Source organism: Lepidochelys kempii, chromosome 23, assembly GCF_965140285.1.
Source record: "Lepidochelys kempii isolate rLepKem1 chromosome 23, rLepKem1.hap1, whole genome shotgun sequence".
Classification (NCBI taxonomy): Eukaryota; Metazoa; Chordata; order Testudines; family Cheloniidae; genus Lepidochelys; species Lepidochelys kempii.
Genome location: NC_136402.1, coordinates 12,130,135 through 12,153,914, shown reverse-complemented (window position 1 = coordinate 12,153,914; position 23,780 = coordinate 12,130,135). Strand labels below are relative to the sequence as shown.

At 43.9% G+C, this 23,780-nt stretch overlaps 1 non-coding gene across 1 annotated transcript; it reads left to right on the top strand.

Moving 5' to 3' along the window:
• The first annotated feature begins 3,405 nt into the window (after positions 1-3,405).
• LOC140902056 (uncharacterized) lies at positions 3,406-22,970 on the top strand. The gene is made up of 3 exons (XR_013634929.1): positions 3,406-3,547; positions 16,635-16,743; positions 22,736-22,970. It is a non-coding gene; the product is annotated as an uncharacterized LOC140902056 (transcript).
• The last annotated feature ends 810 nt before the right edge of the window (positions 22,971-23,780 follow it).

The following is a 23,780-nucleotide window of genomic DNA, read 5'->3' as shown; positions in this document are numbered from 1 at the left end:
GGAAATGACCCACCTTGATTATCATGCACATTGTAAGGAGAGTGGTCAGTTTGGATGATCTATTGCCAGCAGGAGAGTGAGTTTGTATGTGTATGGGGGTGGGGGGAGAAAACCTGTATTTGTGCTGGAAATGGCCCACCTTGATTTTCATACACATTGTGAGGAGAGTGGTCACTTTGGATAAGCTATTACCAGCAGGAGAATGAGTTTGTGTGTGTGGTTTTTGGAGGGGGGGGGTGAGAAAACCTGGATTTGTGCTGGAAATGGCCCACCTTGATTATCATACACATTTTAAAGAGAGTGGTCACTTTGGATGGGCTATTACCAGCAGGAGAGTGAGTTTCTGTGTGTGTGTGGTGGGGGGGGGGGGCGGAGGGTGAGAAAACCTGGATTTGTGCTGGAAATGGCCCAACTTCATGATCACTTTAGATAAGCTATTACCAGCAGGAGAGTGGGGTGGGAGGAGGTATTGTTTCATGGTCTCTGTGTATATAATGTCTTCTGCAGTTTCCACGGTATGCATCCGATGAAGTGAGCTGTAGCTCACGAAAGCTCATGCTCAAATAAATTGGTTAGTCTCTAAGGTGCCACAAGTACTCCTTTTCTTTTTGCGAATACAGACTAACACGGCTGTTACTCTGAAATTTTTCATTAATGTTGAGGATCCCCTTACATTTTTTTCCTTTGAATAAAAAACTTTGATTAATAAAAGAGAATTATTTTTGTTTGCAATTGCGTTATTCGTTGGGGCAAAATTATATGCACAAATATTTATAACTTCGGCTTTTGCAAAAAAAATGGTTATTAATAATATTATGATTACACCTCAATCATAGCATTGAAATAGTGTTACCACTTATATTTTTAAAAAAGGATAAAATTGACTTTTCTTGCAACAAAATTTAAGAAAAAGGTAGTCACATGAAACACACAATATATGACACAAGACAATATATATGACATACAGGACAAACTTTCAATTAAAGATGAATGGTACCAGAATTGTATTTAGAACTATACAAGATTAGGCATTAAGAGCTAAGTTATTAAAGTTAGAAAACAGGCAGGTAAACAAAAGAGTTAAACATTTAAATAAGTGAGTTATTAACTTTTTATTTAAAACTTTTTATAAGAATTGATACAAATTCATCTTAAGTTATCTGCCCACTTTGTTGTATTAATTTAGTTAACTTAAGGCAGTTTCCATCACTTTATATTCCTTTTATTTTAAAAATGCGACTATATGAAAATAAAAAATACCCATGTTTCATGTATTAATTAATGGCTAGAATGAGAAGAAGAGTTAACATCTCTATTGCTTGTCAACTATATCTTCAAGAAAGTTAGGAGTATTTCTAGCTGTTCCAAGTCCATAATTAATTTACTGGACTTATTTAAACTAAAGCTTTTACCTGGCTTTCTCTTTGCTTGTTTGTCGTTGCTTTGACTTTTTCTGCGATGGAGATTTGTGTAACAAGTATAACTTTTAACTTTTAAAACAAAGAGAGGGCAGAAGTGAAGAAAGGTGTGTGTAGGGAGAAAGCAACCTAGAAAGGGAGGGAGATCTGAGTCAAGAGATTAATTAACTCTGTCAGGTCATCTGAAGCTATAGGCAGCAGCAGCCAGTTAGCAAATTGAGAGAGGATATAAAGGAAAACTTAAGCAGTATGTAAAAACATTTGAAAAAGATTAAATTATTAGCTCTGAGTTAGGTGTGGGGCTTCGTGGGTTAAAGTCTTCTTGAAATTGCCAGTATGATTGGTTTTAGGATGAGGCTGGAAACACAATGAGAACAAGCCTTCTGCATTGTGCTTTGGGATTTCTGCTTCACAGCTAGAAGTGTGAATATCCAATACTTGCAATTAACTGCTCATGAATAATCAACATACCAAAAATTATTTGTGGAAATTATTTAGCAAAAACTTCTGAATTAGAGCAATGGTGGTAGGCTCTTCCTGGACTATTTCTCTGCTGGGGCTTCGAGGTTCTAACAGAATACAAATATAATTATAGCTGTTGAAAAGCTCTCCCACAGAAACACATGTACCTTGATTTTCCAAGACTTTAACCAAGTCCAAGTCCAAGATTGGGAACCCACACCCCTGGTGTTTATCCTGGCTCTGAGAGGAGAGTGGAAGTTGTTACCTGCTCTTGCAAAACCTGAATTTGTTCCCCCAGTGTCCCTTGCTTTTGTCTGCATGCCAAATGGATTGCGGGAGTGCCCTTCGCTGCTGCAGTTAACCATTTCTGAGCAACTCAATGAGTTAATGCATCAATTCTGGGTTTTAACCTGCTCATTCTTCACTTTTGACATTGAAATTCTTTTTTATCCACTCCCCTGCAATCAAGTCACACCTCCTGCCTGCAAATATGCTCTGTTAACTGCTCCATTTTCTCCTTAATCTGATTTACCAATCTAGTGAAAAGATTGTTTGCTACTTCTCCCTCCTGTGCACTTATTTCTCCCATTCTGACAGGCACCAGCCTAGGTCTCGGTTTAGGTTTTACCAGAACCTGGCTCCCATCATACAGTGATGGTGGCAGTATTGTGCCCCCTGCCCATGGATTGCTTGGTGGCTCTTGGTCTGGGTCATTCCCAATGTCCCCATTCCAGCAACCATTCCAATCATTCCATGTTCCATCTTTTAATTTTGATCAGGCCACATTTTTCCATTTCGGTCCTCATTCTTCAGGCACTGTACAATTACCCGAAGTCTGCTGTTGCCAGACAAGATTTATAGTGGGGGATGGCACTTCTCTTTTTTGCAGATTGTCTACAGCGGCTCCTCATTTTCTATTCTGTCCCTGTGCTTTCCAGTGCTCTATTTCTTCTTCTAATTGTTTTGTGTCTTCTATGAATTGCTCTGCCAATTTCATGGCATATTGTCTAAGCCAACTCACTGCCATATCCATTCATTTCAATTTTCTACTTTTATTACCCTCTGCTATTGCTTTTCATATTCCAGTCCATGTTTCCCCACTATACTTTTTGAACTTATATGAACCTTCTTTGCTGGCTATTCAGAGTGTCCAGACCTCATCAAACTCTGTGGAGATTCTTAGGGAGGGGAGGAGGGGATTATCTCCCTCTAATTTATTGATCTGTTTTTGATAGAGATGGGGTGAATTTCAATTCTCTTCAATATTGCCCAGCCTGGTATTTCCATGTCTGTATGTAACTTCCAGTATTGAGGATGTTTTAATGTGGTTTGTGAAATGTGTGTTTGCTAGAGACACAAAATGCATCCCCATCTAAGCACTGATATAGCTTTAGGGTTCTGGGCGACCTTTCCTGAAAAAGACACATACACTTCAGGTAGAACAACAGGAGAGTTAATATTTAACCTACTCTTTTTGTTTTCACTTTCCTTGGTCAGAGTTCAGTCCCTTTGTTCAGTGTATTCAAAGTGTGCGATCCATTCCGCGCAGGCATGCTGTCAAATCCCATTTTAAAGCCTTGGTTTTATTAACACTGGAGCCCCCGCATCTGGCACTGAGGGATGGAGAACCTTCCAGACTGTGGTCCAGTTTAGTTTTCTGAATAAAGGTAAGAGCCTCTGCTTTAATTCCAAATCCTCCGCTTGTGTTGATGGGTGGGGCTGCATTAACGTAAGGGGAGTTCTGACCATTCACACTCATTGGCTTGGGGAGCACATTGAGGAGAATGGTGGCTGGAATCTATAGCTGAGTTCGTAGTGGGAAGAATGGAAGATAAATTATGATTCTTTGAACAAATCTGTCACCTCTTCTTGACATTTTCCTTTTTTACTTGGTTGGTTGATCTGTCTGAGGGTTTACTAGCAAATAGAACAGGAGGCTATAATATAGGATGCAGAGGCAGTGGTGGATTACCACATAGGCCCTGGACAATTTGGGGGCCCCGCAAGAGCACCAGAACTTTGGTCCCACCCTCTGGTCCTCCTCCCCGCCACTCCCTATGTCCTGTTCCTCCTCTTCCCCCTGAGGACCTGTCCCCTGGCCCTGCCAGAAGATGGAGTCTGTGGTAGGGTGAGCCTATTCCCCTTGCCCCCATGCAGAGCTGGCAGAGCTGCTTGCCTGAGCCCCTCTCCCTTACCCCTCACATGACATGGAGTGGGCTCAAGCCCCCCCCCACACTGAGCAGAGTTGGCCAGAAGGTCCCCCGCCCCCATGTGGCATGGAGCTGGCTAGGGTTGCCAATTTTGGCTGGATGTATTCCTGGAGATTTTATCACATGACATAATCTTTAATTAATGTTTAATCTTTAATTCCTGGAGACTCCAGGCCATTCCTGGAGGGTTGGCAACATAAGAGCTGGCCAGAGCGCCATGCCCTTCCTCCCACCTGGAGCTGGCCCAAGCTCCCCCCCAGTGCAGAGATGGCCCCCACCACGCCACTGAATGTTTCTTTGTGTCTCCCGGGTGGCATGCCCCACAGTTTGGGGACCACTGCCATAGGCTGTGGTAAGAGTCACCCAGGGAACCTGTATAGCTGTGGGGAGCCCCTGACCCTCCACCTGCCCTGGGTGGGAGTTTGGGAGGCCCAAGAGAAGCTCCTGGCCTATGTCCCTGCCGCCAGGGCGCACTTCTCAGAACAGGTGGGGGGTTCAGGGCTCCTGACAGTGGCCCAAGCTCTCTGGGCAGCTCTTACCACAGCCCAGCTTCCGGCCAGGCCAGGTGGCGAGGCCTTGTGGGGAAAAGAAGGAGCAGGGGGTAGAGCCCCATGGCAGGGGGACGATGTGGGAGGCTCAAATGTTCTTTGTGCCCAGGGCCTCAAATATCTTCATCCACCTCTGTGCAGAGGTTATAGTCCATCTCTTCTGATTATTCATTTTTTGACTTCGGGCAAGTCACAAGTTAACAGCTTCAGCCTTTGTTGCCACCAGATGGAAAATAAGAATGATAAAATGTATCCACCATTTTAAAGTGCTTGAAATCTTCTGCTGGTTGGTGTTCTATTAAATCAAATCTTTGTTGTTTTTATTTAATTTATTTATTTTATTATTAATTATTATTATTATTATTACTAATCGCTGGTAATAATTGCTGGCAAGTGCTAGAGGAGCCAACTAGGGGGGGCGCTTTTCTTGACCTGCTGCTCACAAACCGGGTAGAATTAGTGGGGGAAGCAAAAGTGGATGGGAATCTGGGAGGCAGTGACCATGAGTTGGTTGAGTTCAGGATCCTGACGCAGGGAAGAAAGGTAAGCAGCAGGATACGGACCCTGGACTTCAGGAAAGCAGACTTCGACTCCCTCAGGGAACGGATGGCCAGGATCCCCTGGGGGACTAACTTGAAGGGGAAAGGAGTCCAGGAGAGCTGGCTGTATTTCAAGGAATCCCTGTTGAGGTTACAGGGACAAACCATCCCGATGTGTCGAAAGAATAGTAAATATGGCAGGCGACCAGCTTGGCTTAATGGTGAAATCCTAGCGGATCTTAAACATAAAAAAGAAGCTTACAAGAAGTGGAAGGTTGGACATATGACCAGGGAAGAGTATAAAAATATTGCTCGGGCATGTAGGAATGTTATCAGGAGGGCCAAATCGCACCTGGAGCTGCAGCTAGCCAGAGATGTCAAGAGTAACAAGAAGGGTTTCTTCAGGTATGTTGGCAACAAGAAGAAAGCCAAGGAATGTGTGGGCCCCTTACTGAATGAGGGAGGTAACCTAGTGACAGAGGATGTGGAAAAAGCTAATGTACTCAATGCTTTTTTTGCCTCTGTTTTCACTAACAAGGTCAGCTCCCAGATTGCTGCGCTGGGCATCACAAAATGGGGAAGAGATGGCCAGCCCTCTGTGGAGATAGAGGTGGTTAGGGACTATTTAGAAAAGCTGGACGTGCACAAGTCCATGGGGCCGGACGAGTTGCATCCGAGAGTGCTGAAGGAATTGGCGGCTGTGATTGCAGAGCCATTGGCCATTATCTTTGAAAACTCGTGGCGAACCGGGGAAGTCCCGGATGACTGGAAAAAGGCTAATGTAGTGCCAATCTTTAAAAAAGGGAAGAAGGAGGATCCTGGGAACTACAGGCCTGTCAGCCTCACTTCAGTCCCTGGAAAAATCATGGAGCAGGTCCTCAAAGAATCAATCCTGAAGCACTTGCATGAGAGGAAAGTGATCAGGAACAGCCAGCATGGATTCACCAAGGGAAGGTTATGCCTGACTAATCTAATTGCCTTTTATGATGAGATTACTGGTTCTGTGGATGAAGGGAAAGCAGTGGATGTATTGTTTCTTGACTTTAGTAAAGCTTTTGACACGGTCTCCCACAGTATTCTTGTCAGCAAGTTAAGGAAGTATGGGCTGGATGAATGCACTACAAGGTGGGTAGAAAGCTGGCTAGATTGTCGGGCTCAACAGGTAGTGATCAATGGCTCCATATCTAGTTGGCAGCCGGTATCAAGTGGAGTACCCCAAGGGTCGGTCCTGGGGCCGCTTTTGTTCAATATCTTCATAAATGATCTGGAGGATGGTGTGGATTGCACTCTCAGCAAATTTGCGGATGATACTAAACTGGGAGGAGTGGTAGATATGCTGGAGGGGAGGGATAGGATACAGAAAGACCTAGACAAATTGGAGGATTGGGCCAAAAGAAATCTGATGAGGTTCAATAAGGATAAGTGCAGGGTCCTGCACTTAGGACGGAAGAACCCAATGCACAGCTACAGACTAGGGACCGAATGGCTAGGCAGCAGTTCTGCGGAAAAGGACCTAGGGGTGACAGTGGACGAGAAGCTGGATATGAGTCAGCAGTGTGCCCTTGTTGCCAAGAAGGCCAATGGCATTTTGGGATGTATAAGTAGGGGCATAGCGAGAAGATCGAGGGACGTGATCGTTCCCCTCTATTCGACATTGATGAGGCCTCATCTGGAGTACTGTGTCCAGTTTTGGGCCCCACACTTCAAGAAGGATGTGGATAAATTGGAGAGAGTCCAGCGAAGGGCAACAAAAATGATTAGGGGAGTGGAACACATGAGTTATGAGGAGAGGCTGAGGGAGCTGGGATTGTTTAGCCTGCAGAAGAGAAGAATGAGGGGGGATTTGATAGCTGCTTTCAACTACCTGAAAGGGGGTTCCAAAGAGGATGGCTCTAGACTGTTCTCAATGGTAGCAGATGACAGAACGAGGAGTAATGGTCTCAAGTTGCAGTGGGGAAGGTTTAGATTGGATATTAGGAAAAACTTTTTCACTAAGAGGGTGGTGAAACACTGGAATGCGTTACCTAGGGAGGTGGTAGAATCTCCTTCCTTAGAGGTTTTTAAGGTCAGGCTTGACAAAGCCCTGGCTGGGATGATTTAACTGGGAATTGGTCCTGCTTTGAGCAGGGGGTTGGACTAGATGACCTTCTGGGGTCCCTTCCAACCCTGATATTCTATGATTCTATTATTCTATGATTCTATGGTCTCTGTCTGATTGTCTCATAAAGATTGTGTTGTAATAATATGTAGCAGTCCAATATTTAAAATAAAAAATCTTCCTAAATATTTCTGTGGATAAAAGCACTGTGCTCAGTTTGCTGTCACTCATGGGATTATGTTATTTGTTAGGACAGCTTCCAGATATTCCTGAGAGTGTTCACAGATCTCAAAAGTTATATTTTAGAACAAATAATTATTTAGATGAAAAGTCATATCCAAAATTCACTATTTTCATAATCATGAGAACATTGGAGCCGTCATCATATTATTTATTATTATTCATAGAATATCAGGCTTGGAAGGGACCTCAGGAGGTCATCTAGTCCAACCCCCTGCTCAAAGCAGGACCAATCCCCAATTTTTGCCCCAGATGACTAAATGGCCCCCTTAAGGATTGAGCTTAAAACCTTGGGTTTAGCAGGCCAATGCTCAAACCACTGAGCTATCCCTCCAGCAGAAATTCTTCTGTTTAAAAACTTTCTGTCACCCAACCAGAAATCAGAAACAATACCAACTGATGACCAATCATACACCATGAATAATGAGTAGTCACAGACAGGTCATAGGCTGAAACAGGTTACTCTTATTTATTTGGTAAATACTTAAGAAATAATAAATACAGTCACAGATTAATGGAATATATTTGTAAAATCAGGATCAGTTCATTAATAATTGGTTGGGATTTTCAAAAACATCTATTTGAGCTGGGAGATCAAGTCCCATTAAATAATCAAGGAAACATGCTTCTAAGTCATTCAGATCATGTCTACACTAGGAAAAAGGTGTCTAACACACGTTAATTAACAAGTAGTAGAATCCTAAACATAGACATGGCAGTTGTAGTATTAGCCAGTCAAGATAAACCCAACCACCTTGTCTACTCTAGCATTTTAAAATGTTAGTTAACTTGCACTACAACATACCTTTTCCCAAGTGAAGACAAGGCCATAGACACATTAAAATCCCCCCTTGACCTTCCACCTCAAGTCTCAGAAGCATTGAAGCTTACACATCCTGTATAGTTTCATATTTTGTCATGTCATAATTATTAGCTGGGTAGCAGCTCCATACAGATCTTCATATAGATAGAGCTTATCAAACTATTTGGTGAAAATAATATTTATGAGGAACTTTGGATAAAATCAGTGAAATGCTTTTGAAAATTTTACCCACAATCTCTTGACCAGCCAAAGACGAAAGAAGGCATTTCTGGTCACTGCTGTCACCTGGGAAACAAGGTATAGAGACTGGTTGTAATATGGACTCTGTGGGCCAAAATCTGCCTTCATTTAAAACTATCCAAACCCACTGACTTTGCTTAAGTTGAACAGTTGTAGCTAAAGGGGGAATTTGGCCTTGTACCTTTTACTGCTTCATGGCCTGATTCTAACTTTCATTTACCAGGAGAAACTCCATCACCAATGTTGTTAGGCTGGTGTAAAAACAGTGTGAGTGGAAAATGCTTTGCTTCTTAAAAATAATAGACCTTGAAATATTTTGGGAAAAATTAACACATAGGTTGGATGTTAACAAAACCAAATTTCAAAGGCACTCCAGAATAAACAACCGATACAGATAAACTCAGCAAATGTGCTATCTGCTCTTCCATACTAACTGTTTGAGTTACAGAGAAGCGATATCATGGTGTTATTCAGAAATGAGTGAGGCTAGACTTGGGGCTAAATTATGTTTGTTTGTTTTGTCTGCCTAAGAAAGAAACAGTGCATATTGTTATGGTGAAATGTGCAAATGGCTAGTACTTTACAGTCATTGATGGATAACCCCCAACACAAAATTCCCCTTAGAAGATATCACATAGTAACCTCCCCCAGTGGGCTATTATGGTTCTGTGTGGTCAGAGCGCTCTTCTTTGGCTTGCACATATACAGACACTCAGGGAAACTATTCTGAATTAACTAACGGGGTGAAAGAAGGTGAATTAGTTAAACTGTATTAAACTCAGATGTGGATGCTCTCATTCATAATTAATGTGGCCTTAATTAAACCAAATTAAGGTCACAGTAAAGCCATTTGCATTCTGAATAAGAGCATCTACATTGGGATTTAATGTGAGTTAACTATTCCACTTAAAAAATTCAGTCAGATTATTTTTCCCGAGTGTCTCTATGTAGACATGGCTTTGTGTCTCTGGCTTGGTCTACATTTAAAATTTAGGTTGATATGGCAACTGTGCTCAGGGATGTGAAAAATCCAGAGAGAGAAAGACATGTTTTTCATCTTACCCAGAGGTCTTGTTCAGGTCTAGGAAATTTACTCAGATTGTCACAGCTAAATCCACACCCCTAAGTGCCGTAACTATGCCAACCTAACCCTCAGTCTATATGCAGCTAGGTCAATGGAAGAATGCTTCTGTTGACCTAGCTACCATTGCTCAGAGAGGTGGTGCTCTGACAGCGATGGAAATACCCCTTCTGTCCATGTAGGCTGCATCTGTAGGCCATAGCTATGCCGCTATAGTCCCTGTAGAGTAGATATGGCCTCAGCATGGTAGCACAAAAGGCGGGTGGATGTTCAGGCTCATCCTGCCAGGTGAGCAGCCCTGGACTAGGTGTCAAGGCTGATTTCCCACTCTGGCACTTCGAGTGCAGAAGTGGGGCCCACAAGGATTCTAAAAATTAATACTGGCCACTCCAGGCTTGTATTAAACTCCCAGGGTTACAGCTTTTCTCTGACCTTGGATTGGTAGATGCTGCCACCACCCAAGTGCAGAACCCCTTTGAGAGCCCAGGAAGGTGCACTTGGGAATTCCTTCCTGTCGGGTACCCTCAAGCCCTTTCACCCCACTCCGGGGAAGAGCTGAGAAAGGGGAAAAAAGGAAATCAGCTGTTGCCACCAGCTAATTAAACAACATGTGCACAAACCTCTTAAGACACAAAAATCCAATTCTGTTCTTAAAAAAGGTAAATTTTATTAATATAAAAAAGAAAGAAAATACATCTGGGAACTCAGACTATTGCTAGATTTTCAAAAGAGCAACTACAAGGATTAAGCACCAAGACTAGCTTTCTTGAGGTCCAGCTTAAAGGTTACAAGCAAAACAAAAGCACCTGGGTTAGCACAGAGGAATCCACAAGCCATAACGAAATAAAAGGGATAAACCTAATCGCATCTTCCTGGACATTTCCTGATCTACTTACATATCTGGGGTTTTAAATGAGTAGTTTCTAGGTATGATACTGATTATTTTTTCATACCTGGCCCAAACTTTTTACAGCGTCGCTGCTGCCCTATCCACCTCTCCCTGGGAGAACAACAACAGACAGACAAAAGGGGAGTCTTTTTTTCAATTTTAAAAAGTTCTAACCTTCCCATTGGCTCTTTTGACTAGGTGCCCACTCACTTCCTTTTACCTATGCATAGCAGTGAGACTTTTTAACCCTTTACAGGTAGAGCAATTAGAGAACAGCTACTAAGAGGTATTTTATAGCTACTGGCTGGCTGGTTGTCCATAAAAGGGAGCTACCCCCACCCCACTTGATTTATCACACTTCGGCTTTCTCACAGTAAAAAACTTGGGCTGGGGCAGAAAGAGGAGTCTATGAAGCAGTGTGGCTGGAGAGAGAGAAACAGAGGCCTAAGACAGCTGCCAGTCCGTACAGGGCAGGAGTGCCTGGCCAGAGATTTCTGCAGGAGGGAGTGGTCTGTATATGTTTGTTACCACATGGTTCAAAGGAACAGGACTCATGTACATTTAGTAAATAAACAGGTTTCAGAGTAGCAGCCATGTTAGTCTGTATTCTCAAAAAGAAAAGGAGTACTTGTGGCACCTTAGAGACTAACCAATTTATTTGAGCATAAGCTTTCGTGAGCTGCAAACCTTCTGCCCATCAGAGTTGGCAGCAACAAGAGCCGGGTTCAGTATATAGGGGTTCCATTCCAATAACACAATGCAAAACCGGCTCAAGCCCCCACCCAGTGACCTGGGACAAATATATACCACCCCCGCTGGGCGCCTCCAAGAGGCAATACTTCCCCTCTCGCAAGCACAAAGTCTGAGTGTAGCAAAAAGCCTTTTAATAACAGAGAGAAACAATGTGGCATTTTGTTGGGGAAACATCACCAACAGGATTCATAACACAACCCATGAGCAAAAAAAAAAAACCCACCCCAAGCAAATTGGGGCATGTCCTTTCCCTTTGGTTCTTGAGTCCAGCAACCTAAAATCACCCCAAAGTCCCAAAAGTCCAACGACCCTGTCATAAATATAAAGGGAAGGTAAACCCCTTTAAAATCCCTCCTGGCCAGAGGAAAAATCCTCTCACCTGTAAAGGGTTAAGAAGCTAAAGGTAACCTCGCTGGCACCTGACCAAAATGACCAATGAGGAGACAAGATACTTTCAAAAGCTGGGAGGAGGGAGAAAAACAAAGGGTCTGGGTCTGTCTGTATGCTGCTTTTGCCAGGGACAGAACAGGAATGGAGTCTTAGAACTTTTAGTAAGTAATCTAGCTAGGTATGTGTTAGTTTATGATTTCTTTAAATGGCTGAAAAAAGAACTGTGCTGAATAGAATAACTAACCCTGTCTGTGTGTCTTTTTTGTAACTTAAGGTTTTGCCTAGAGGGATTCTCTATGTTTTGAATCTAATTACCCTGTAAGGTATCTACCATCCTGATTTTACAGAGGTGATTCCTTTACTTCTATTAAAAGTCTTCTTGTAAGAAAACTGAATGCTTTTTCATTGTTCTAAGATCCAAGGGTTTGGGTCTGTGGTCACCTATGCAAATTGGTGAGGATTTTTACCAAACCATTCCCAGGAAGTGGGGTGCAAGGTTTGGGAGGATTTGGGGGGGGGAAGACGTGTCCAAACTACGTTTCCCAGTAAACCCAGTTAAAGTTTGGTGGTGGCAGTGGAAATCCAAGGGCAAAGGATAAAATTAATTTGTACCTTGGGTAAGTTTTAACCTAAGCTGGTAAAAGTAAGCTTAGGAGGTTTTCATGCAGGTCCCCACATCTGTATCCTAGAGTTCAGAGTGGGGGAGGAACCTTGACAGACCCAAAAGTCTCTGTCCCTGGTTAGGGCAGCCCCAGAGTTCAAAAGTTCATCTGCAAAGTTTTACCTCCCAACGTAGGGGGGAAGAGGTAAGGGGCACCTTACATGATCTGAAGCTGACTGCCCTGCAGCTCCATAGGGCTTCACTCTGATCCGCTCCACGAGCCACTCCGCTCTTCTCCACCTGCTGCCCCACAAACTGCTCGGCTCCGCACCGCTCAGCGTCCCACAAGCAGCTCCCGCTGTCCCATGAACTGCTCCACCAGCCGGTCCACAAGCCGCTCCAGCCGTCCCGCAAACTGCTCCACAATATATCTTCAGGCTCCCTCATTACTTAACACAACGCTCAGTGATTTCAGCTCTTAGTCAGTTCAGCTCTTTTGTGATTTCAGCTTGTAGTAGGGGAGCCTCAGTGCTGGTGCACCATTAGCCCAAAGTGAATTCAGCTCAGCAGCCTGTAACTAGACTCCTAATGGAATCAACATTAGCTCTGATATTCCACAGTGGAGAGAGGAGGAAGTGCCATCAGCATGTAAGGCCCTCACCAAGGGGCCCATACCACCAAGTATTAATACCTGTCCCCAGCTGTAGCTCACAAAAGCTTATGCTCAAATAAATTGGTTCGTCTCTAAGGTGCCACAAGTCCTCCTTCTCCTGTAAATAAACAGTATCACTGATTTGTCCTGTAATTGGGGAAGTGTCCTGCCAGGCCCTGAATTCTGCTACTGCTTTGTAAAGGGACAAGTTTTTGTTTGTTTGTTTGTTTGTTTTGTTTGTTTTTTAAATTTAGCTTTAAATTAAAATAAGAATATAGGAACATAAGAATGGCCATACTGAGTCAGACCAAAGGTCCATCTAGCCCGGTATCCTGTCTTCCTGCCCATCCTGGCCAATAGCCATTAATGGACCTATCCTTCATGAATTTATCTAGTTCTTTTTTAACCCTGTTATAGTCTTGGCCTTCACAACATCCTCTGGCAAAGAGTTCCACAGGTTGACTGTGCGTTGTGTGAAGAAATACTTCCTTTTGCTTGTTTTAAACTTGCTGCCTATTAATTTCATTTGGTAACCCCTAGTTCTTGTGTTATGAGAAGGAGTAAACAATACTTCCTTATCTGCTTTCTCTACACCAGTCATGATTTTATAGACCTCTGTCATATCCCCCCTTAGTCATCTCTTTTCCAAGCTGAAAAGTTCCAGTCTTATTAACCTTTCCTCATATCAAAGCTGTTCCATGCCCCTAATAATTTTTGTTGCCCTTTTCTGAATCTTTTCCAATTCCAATATATCATTTTTGAGGCAGGGCGACCACATCTGCACACAATAGTCAAGATGTGGGCATACCATAGATTTATATAGAGGCAATATGATATTTTCTGTCTTATTATCTATCCCTTTTTTAACGATTCCCAACATTCTGTAGCTTTTTTGACTGCTGCTGCACATTGAGTGGATGTTTTCAGAGAACCATCCACAATGACTCCAAGATCTCTCTTTTGAGAGGTAACAGCTAATTTAGACCCCATCATTTTATATGTATAGTTGGGATTATGTTTTCCATGTTTTCCAATAAAATAAAATAAACATGTGCCTAGCCAAGGATATGAGAGCCAATGTGAATGAAGAAACATCTTGTATTAGACCAGCTTCTCTTGGTGAGAGATCAAACACTTTCAAGCTTACACAGAGCTCTTCATCAGATCTGGAAAACGTAATGAATGGCACAAATTAATACAAAATGGAACAGATTGTTTAGCATAAGTAATTTCAAGGGACCAAAATAAAATAAAATAAAAATAAATAAAACTGGTGCCTATCCAAGGATCTCGGCATCTTGGCCATAAATTACAAAAAAAAAAAAAAATACAATTACACAGCCAGCAGAACATAAAGCTCCCATCTAAGATCTCTGATTCCCCTCAAAAGTCCCTCTCTGCAGCACGTTGCAGTGAAATGGACTGAAAGCTTTCACATATTATTTCAAATGGAAACTGCTTCACTTGAAGAACTGTCAAGTTCACATCATATATACCAGGAGCCAGATAAAAACATACATACTTTTTTTCTGGAAGGTTGCAGCATACATGACTTTATTGCTTAGAATTCAGAAGGACAACACACAAGAACCAAAACCAGAGAGCGAGAAAGCAGGCTGCTCTCTTAAAAAACAGAGAGGCACAACTCACCCAACCTTAGCCGAGGCTGGCTGGTTGCACACTGACTCTGATCCCATGCTTCCATACAGAACCCGCTGCCTGCAAGCAGGACCAGGAAAACCCTGAGAATTCTTTTAATACAGTTTTCAATGCATGATAAGAACCGCACTGTATTTTGCTTTCTGCCTTTCTCTCCTGACTAGGGTGATGGCGTGAAGAGCCATGTGCCTTTACAATGACTCCAATTCAGCAAACCATCATTTTTCAGAAAAGCACATGCTGAACTTAAAAAGGACTTCTGTGGGTACTTTGCTGAACTGGTGCCTATAAGAGGTGCTCTCACATTTTCAGTATATCATTATGTTGACTCTGAAAAATAATTCTGCTTATGAGGAAACACTCTACCTGTGCTCTCCCTAGCCAAGAGCTTCAAAATGGACTAGTCATGTTGGGTGCCCAATCTGAGAGACCTTGAAGGGCCTGAATTTCAGAAAGAGCTGAGGAGCCCCACTCTGAATATCAGGACTTCTTAAGGTCTCTCAAGCTGGACACCCAAAATCAACACTCAGTTTAGAAACTCTTGGCCATTGAGTTCAATTGGATTGTTCACAGTGTAGGGTACCAACCCACATGAGTCAAGCCCACAGTGTCCATGGAAAAAGAAGGCTGAGCTCAGCAGTACGATCTTCCTCAGACAGCCACACACAGCCCCCATGTAGACAAGCCCTTTTGGGCTGATGGCTTATGTAGATTTTTTTTTTTTTTTAGTGACTTGTGTCTTTAAGGGTATGTCTATATTACAATAAAAAACCTGCAGCATCATGTCTCAGAGCCTGGGTCAACTAACTTGGGATCGCTGGGCTCTGCCTGCGGGGCTAAAAATTGCAGTGTGGACATTCAGGCTCAGGTTGGAGCCTGGGGGTCTGAAAAACACCCCCATCGCGGGGTTTCAGAGCCTGGGCTCCAGTCTGTTCCCAAACGTCTACACTGAAATCTATAGCCCCACAACCTAACCCCAGCCATCACTGTGCTGCAGGGCGTTTTACTGCAGTGTAGACATACCCTAAGGCACAGCCCATGGTAACAGGAATCCTGCAGACTCCGATGAGTGAAAAGGGGCAGGAAAACTGCTGGATATCCCTAGCTGAGAATTTCCTCTCTGTAGGGAAGTAAATCCTCTGGCTTAGAGCTTATGTTGCTGGCCTGCATGCCACCCCAGCTCCTGCACTGTATGGCATAGGGGCATGAACTGCCATGTCTTGAGCATGACAGAACTCTGGTTAAACTGATCTGATGTAATGGCCCTTTGGGGCCATAGCTAGGAGCAGCCCCGGAGCTGGCATAGAACTGGTCCCAGAATTAGGGAGTTGCAACTGACTCCTTTGTTCTCCCAACTGCCACATCACCAAAGTACGTCCAGTCGGAAGAGGGTGCAGCTAAGTGTATGGCTATGTGCAGTCACTGGCTGTGATTGCAGCTCGAGGGGACATGCCTGAGCTAGCTATAACCTCACTAGCACAGGCCCTGGAGCAGTGAAGCTACAGCAGCACCGGTTGGGAGTAATTATCCTGGGTTCTGGGCTCCTTGGTTTGTACAGCCTGGATTGAAGCTTGTGCTGCTGCAGCTTCACTGCTCGAGGACTCGAACTAGCGAGATTAAAGAACTCACAGGCAATGCCTGCAGCCTAGACATGCCCCGCATCTCGGCCTATTGTGCCTCAGGGAGAGTCAGTGCCTCCAGCAGCCCTGGAGAAGGGCAGGCTCTGTGCCACATCTGGACAGCAGTGGTGCTGGAATCACATGGCCTTGCCCTCCCGGAGCACTAGGACTATGACAGTGAGTGTCCCTTCCACCACAGCAAAGATTCTCATGTGATCTAGCCCACACACTCACCCTCACACTGGCTACACATAGTGACACCCTCACATATTGTTCAGCTTTCCCTGCAATGTACAGTGACACAGGGGAAGGGAAGGAACAGACTGGTGTATTTCAAGGGGGAATAACGAGAAATCAGGTGTCTTGTATTTCTGAGCATCTGTGTCTATTTTGATTGCTGCTCTCATTTCAGATCAGCTCCGTGACTCTTCCCACATGAGCTACCAGAGGCATGGAGCTACGGGGACAGCTCTCCAGCTGCTTGTTCTGTGCCATACTCCTAGCAGCGATTCCCTTTTCAGGTAAAAGCATTGTTGGTAAAACACTTCTCTGCAGCACAAAATCCCTGGAGAGAGAGACCCTAAACCTGCACGAAACCCCTGCTGGTATCTGTGTTTCAGCAGAGAAAATGTTTCTGTTTGTGTTACTGAGACACAAACAGGCGATTCAGAAGGCATTTGGGGATCTGGTCCTGGAAGCATCTGGGTGCTCTCAGCTCCTACTGAGCTTGGCATCTCACAGCAGGTTCTCAGCACATTGCCAGTTTCAGACTCTTTGTTAGCCCCAGAGTCATAGAATCATTGAATCATAGAATATCAGGGTTGGAAGGGACCCCAGAAGGTCATCTAGTCCAACCCCCTGCTCAAAGCAGGACCAATTCCCAACTAAATCATCCCAGCCAGGGCTTTGTCAAGCCTGACCTTAAAAACCTCTAAGGAAGGAGATTCTACCACCTCCCTAGGTAACGCATTCCAGTGTTTCACCACCCTCTTAGTGAAAAAGTTTTTCCTAATATCCAATCTAAACCTCCCCCACTGCAACTTGAGACCATTACTCCTCGTTCTGTCATCTGCTACCATTGAGAACAGTCTAGAGCCATCCTCTTTGGAACCCCCTTTCAGGTATTTGAAAGCAGCTATCAAATCCCCCCTCATTCTTCTCTTCTGCAGGCTAAACAATCCCAGCTCCCTCAGCCTCTCCTCATAACTCATGTGTTCCACTCCCCTAATCATTTTTGTTGCCCTTCGCTGGACTCTCTCCAATTTATCCACATCCTTCTTGAAGTGTGGGGCCCAAAACTGGACACAGTACTCCAGATGAGGCCTCACCAATGTCGAATAGAGGGGAACGATCACGTCCCTCGATCTGCTCGCTATGCCCCTACTTATACATCCCAAAATGCCATTGGCCTTCTTGGCAACAAGGGCACACTGCTGACTCATATCCAGCTTCTCGTCCACTGTAACCCCTAGGTCCTTTTCCGCAGAACTGCTGCCTAGCCATTCGGTCCCTAGTCTGTAGCTGTGCATTGGATTCTTCCGTCCTAAGTGCAGGACCCTGCACTTATCCTTATTGAACCTCATCAGATTTCTTTTGGCCCAATCCTCCAATTTGTCTAGGTCTTTCTGTATCCTATCCCTCCCCTCCAGCATATCTACCACTCCTCCCAGTTTAGTATCATCCGCAAATTTGCTGAGAGTGCAATCCACACCATCCTCCAGATCATTTATGAAGATATTGAACAAAACTGGCCCCAGGACCGACCCTTGGGGTACTCCACTTGATACCGGCTGCCAACTAGACATGGAGCCATTGATCACTACCCGTTGAGCCCGACAATCTAGCCAGCTTTCTACCCACCTTGTAGTGCATTCATCCAGCTCATACTTCCTTAACTTGTTGACAAGAATACTGTGGGAGACCGTGTCAAAAGCTTTGCTAAAGTCAAGAAACAATACATCCACTGCTTTCCCTTCATCCACAGAACCATCCACATAAATATAAAGGGAGGGGTAAACACCTTTAAATCCCTCCTGGCCAGAGGAAAAACCCTTTCACCTGTAAAGGGTTAAGAAGCTAAGACAACCTCGCTGGCACCTAACCAAAATGACCAATGAAGAGAAAAGATACTTTCAAAGCTGGAGCAGGGAGAAACAAAGGGTTCTCTCTGTCTGTGTGTTGTTTTTGCCGGGACCAGAGCAGGAATGCAGGTCAGAACTCCTGTAAAGGGTTAATAAGCAATCTAGCTAGATATGTGTTAGATTCTGTTTTGTTTAAATGGCTGATAAAATAAGTTGTGCTGAATGGAATGTATATTCCCGTTTTTGTGTCTTTTTGTAACTTACAGTTTTGCCTAGAGGGATTCTCTATGTTTTGAATCTGATTACCCTGTAAGGTATTTATCACCCTGATTTTACAGAGGTGATTCTTTTACTTTTTCTTCAATTAAAATTCTTCTTTTAAGAACCTGATTGCTTTTTCCTTGTTCTTAAGATCCAAGGGTTTGGGTCTGTGTTCACCTATGCAAATTAGTGAGGATTTTTATCAAGCCTTCCCCAGAAAAGGGGGTATAGGGCTTGGGGGGATTTTGGGGGCAAAGATGTTTCCAAGTGGGCTCTTTCCCGGTTATATTTTGTTAGATGCTTGGTGGTGGCAGCAATAAAGTCCAGCGGCAAAAGGTAAAATAGTTTATACCTTGGGGAAGTTTTAACCTAAGCTGGTAAAAATAAGCTTAGGGTTTTTTTCATGCAGGTCCCCACATCTGTACCCTGGAGTTCAGAGTGGGGAAGGAAACTTGACACCCAGTTTCTCCAGTGAGATGCTCAGTTCATTATGGATCTGCGGTCAGTACGAGGTATGATTGGTCTGCTCTGGGGATCTGCTCCAATTCTAGCCATCGGGGAAAGATGACCAGTGCAAAGCCCTTTTATAGACAAAAACACCCCCACCCCCGCCACACGCACAATATGGCTTGGTTGAGCTTATCCCAGTTTTAAACTGGATACACAGCACTAATGGAAATGACATCATGTTCTGTCTATATTTACAGATTTCAGAGTAACAGCCGTGTTAGTCTGTATTCTCAAAAAGAAAAGGAGTACTTGTGGCACCATAGAGACTAACCAATTTATTTGAGCATGAGCTTTCGTGAGCTACAGCTCACTTCATCGGATGCATCCGATGAAGTGAGCTGTAGCTCACGAAAGCTCATGCTCAAATAAATTGGTTAGTCTCTAAGGTGCCACAAGTACTCCTTTTCTTTTTGTCTATATTTAGACATTTGTGCTGGTGGCTGATGGCTGGAATAGGGCAAACACAGGGTTGAAATTTTGATTTGAAACTTTTGTTTCAATAGAAAAATGTCCTTTTCCCAACAATAAATTTATGTTTTTTCAACAGACCTCCTTCCCCATCAGATTATCAGTTTGGGATTTTTTCCCCTCCTTTTTCTTTTTTCTTTTCTTTTCTTTTCTTTTCTTTTTTTTGCCTTTCTTCATTCTCTCCCCTCTTTTCCAATTTTACCATTGAAAAAGGAGAAAAGTGGAAAAAAAAGCAGACAGCACTTCCCCCCCCCCCCCCGCAAAAAAGAAAAGAAAATATATTTTATTAGAACATTGGGAAAAAATGGGGAAAAAAGCTCTCATAGAGCAGCCCTAAGATCTCCCAGGGAGGCTCTAATTCAGTGGTTCTTAACCTTTACTGCAGCCTTCACCCCTTTGGTTCTCAAAATATGTTCTCGCACCTCTTATCAAAAATGGTTGAAATAGGTCAGTTCTTTAAACCTGTTTGTATATTACTGTAATCTTTAAAAAATGTGTAATGTTAATAAATACATAGGATGGATGAAACAAAGTAGTTGTACTTATGTGCCTGTGCTTAATTTGTGTTTTCAATTATTTACCTTCTAAAAAAATCTGGCATGTCTCACACCCCCAGAAAGGTCATTTCGCAACCCCAGGGGGTGCGTGCACCCCAGGTTAAGAACCACTGCTCTAATTATTTGGTATGTTTTATCTGTTATACAATGTCTTGTACACTGATGGTGCAATAACAAAATGTGTCTTCATTCTTCTTCTTTGATTCCCATCTGTCAGCTCAGCAGCTATGATTAGGGTTGGGTGATGTCTTTCCACCACTTTCTGTCTTGAACCAGCTTCATGGCTTCCTTTCTCTTTTTGTTCTATGTCATTGTATCTACGCAGTGCATTCTCAGTCTTCCTCTATTTCTAGGTTTCAGAGTAACAGCCGTGTTAGTCTGTATTCGCAAAAAGAAAAGGAATACTTGTGGCACCTTAGAGACTAACCAATTTATTTGAGCATGAGCTTTCGTGAGCTACAGCTCACTTCATCGGATGCATGCCATGGAAGTTCCTTGCACTCTGGTATGTATTGACAATATGGTATCCTTTTTAGGCCCATTCCTGACACATATCCAAACCATCACAGTTATCCTTCTTCAATCTTCTGTAACAGGGTTGTTTCTTGTCCCAGACATTTTCTTCTCATTTCATTTTTTAAAATTTTCTGCAGTCTTGAAACTCTCAGTATACCCCTCAGCCAGTTCATTTCTGCAGGCAATGTCTTCTGTTTGTTAGCTTTCCTCATACTCCAGCGTTCCAATCTGCAGCGCAGTATCGGCACGAGAGTTTCTTTGTTATTGAAATGTATTGAGGCTTCCAGATGTTGCAGTTTTCCAAATGCAGTAACAGCTAGTCCAATTTTTCTTTTTACTTCATCTTCACAATTCCCATGCTTTGATACTAATCCTCACTTTTTCTCACTTGTTCTAGTTCTTTGTCTCCACCTTTGATCTTTATCTCTTCCTCTTGTCTTCCAATTGCCATATTTTTTTGTCTTCCCTGTGTTGATGTTCAGTCTGAATTTTCTCCTTTCCCAGTCTAGCTGGTCAGTAATTCTTTGTAACTCCTCCTTGGTCAATGCTATGAGTCAATATAACCTGCGAAACTCAGGTTCTTAACAATAAGAATGATCTTAGATCCTTAATAAACAATAACAAAAGCATTCAATTGCATATTTGCAGAGTATTTCCACTCTTAAATTTATGAAGATAGATTCCTGTCCCACTGCTTGGAATTCATGTCTATTACAGACACCCTCAGTTTTGTTCTGGACAAACCCTCAGGGTACGATTACACTGCAGTCGGAAGACTGATTGAGCTCAGGTAGGAAGCTTGAATCTAGCTAGCTTGGTTAAAAATACCATTGAAGACACAGCTGCATGAACTCCTGTGTGAGTTAGGAATGTGAATATGTACCCAGAGTTCAGGGTGGGTTTATACATCCAAATCCCATGCCACCATGTGTTCATTGCTCTTTTTACCCATGCTAGCTCGATCCAAGCTAGCACTGGAATGCCAACTGAGCTGCAATCACTCCTCCAGTTGCAGTGTGGACTCTCCCTCATTTAGGTTTGCTTCTTTCAGAGAGTTTTGAAGTCAGCTCACATGAACCAGCCCGTGGAACTGCTCCGCTCTGCAAGGGGCTGCAAGCTGCATGTAGCAGGCTGTGTACACCTAGGAGCTCTGGCGTAGGACAACTCCCCACCAGCCCCTTACTCTAAACTGTGCCTGTATGGAGCAACTGAACCCTAAACACATGGAATATGAAACACTGGACCTGATTTTCAGTCACACCAAGGACTTCTTATGCTGCACTATCAATGTAAAGGGGTCTTAAAATGGGCAGAAATGGCCCCTTGAGAATAGGCCCAGGGCAGGTCTCTGGCTGGCTTAATGGCTTTGCACCCACTCAGCACCCAGCCTCCAACAGAAGGGCAGATTGGGATGTGTTAGGCACCTGGGAAGAGCTCAATGCACCATGGATGTCCTCTGCTTACTAGGGCCCATGGGGACCAGCTGCTCTAACTTACACCAGGGGGCTGGACCGGCCTTACCTGGCCCCAGAATACAGAGAGAGTGAAGGTGGTTTAAAGCCCTTTCTCTCTTCCATTCTTGCCCCAAGTGCAGGGACTAGGGAGCGGAGAAACAAGCCCAGCCCTCTGAGATCCCTGTCTAAGGGATTGTCTGTGCTTCAGTGTAGACTCACACTACAGCAACAGAAGGGGTTCTCCCATCACTGTAGTGAATTCATCTCCCCGAGAGGCGATAGCTAGGTTGACAGAAGAATTCTTGCATCAGCCTAGTTCTGTCTATACTGGGGTTAAATCAGCTTAACTGCACCACTCAAGGGTGTGGATTTTTCACCCCCCCTAAGCAATGAAGCTGGGTCGACCTAACTTTTGAGGGTAGACCTGGCCTGAGTATTGGCATTGGCATGTGACATTTTGGAGGCCAGGCAGCCATACAACTTGCTATTTATTGTGGAGACTCGTCATGATCTGGAATTCCCAGGAGGAGCAGGTGAAGAATTTATTTGAACTCCAGTAACAAAAACACAGAAACTGGGACAGTGTCCTAAAATAAATTCATAACAAAGGGACAATGCTGTTTCCCTGAGGATAGTCCCTTCCCAATCTTTCTCATCTTGTTTTAGCTGTTGCTTCCGTGTCCATCGACGTGCTGGGTCCCCAGGACCAGGAGATTGAACTAGCCTGCAGGTCAACAGGGTGGTTCCCTAGCCCTGAAGTCCACTGGGTTACAAAGAATGGGCAGGATCTGCAGCCTGTGACCAAAACAGAGCAGGATCATGAACTTCTGTTCAGTGTTCTGAGTCACGTCACCATCCTGGGAGAGGAAACTGGAGAAATCAGCTGTGTTATCCAGAACAGCCTGCTGAAAACAGAACAGAAATCTGTCATTCTCCTCTCAGGTGAGCCCTATGCATCATGCTTTAACCTTGGAGCTGCTTCTCTGCCCAGAGTCATGTCCCATCAGGCTCTTGTGTCCCTATTATCGATATAAGAATGTGGCAGAACACAGCTTCTCACATAACTCAAAAGGATGCTGCCCTAATACTGTTAGAAGGGCCCCATTGTGTTAGATGCTGTACAAATAACTAAACTAGACAGTCTCTGCCCCAGAGAGCTCACAGGGTAGGATTAGAACAGGAAGAAACATATAAAAGGGTAAACTGGGTGGAAAAGGCAACAGGAAAAGAGGTAGATTTTGCCTGCAGTGTGACTTTGTGGACAAAGCACTGGACTGGGACTCAGGAGAAGTGGGTTCTGTTCCCAGCTCCGCCACTGGCCTGCAGGGAGACCTTGGGCAAGTCACTTCCCCTCCCTGTGCCTCAGTTTCCCCATTCGTAAAATGCGGATAATGATATTGCTCTCTTTTGAGATACACTGATAAAATAAAAGGAGTACTTGTGGCACCTTAGAGACTAACCAATTTATTAGAGCATAAGCTTTCGTGAGCTACAGCTCACTTCATCAGATGCATATCGTGGAAACTGCAGCAGACTTTATATATACACAGAGAATATGAACCAATACCTCCTCCCTGCACAGAGAGGGGAAGTGACTTGCCCAAGGTCTCCCTGCAGGCCAGTGGCGGAGCTGGGAACAGAACCCACTTCTCCTGAGTCCCAGTCCAGTGCTTTGTCCACAAAGTCACACTGCAGGCAAAATCTACCTCTT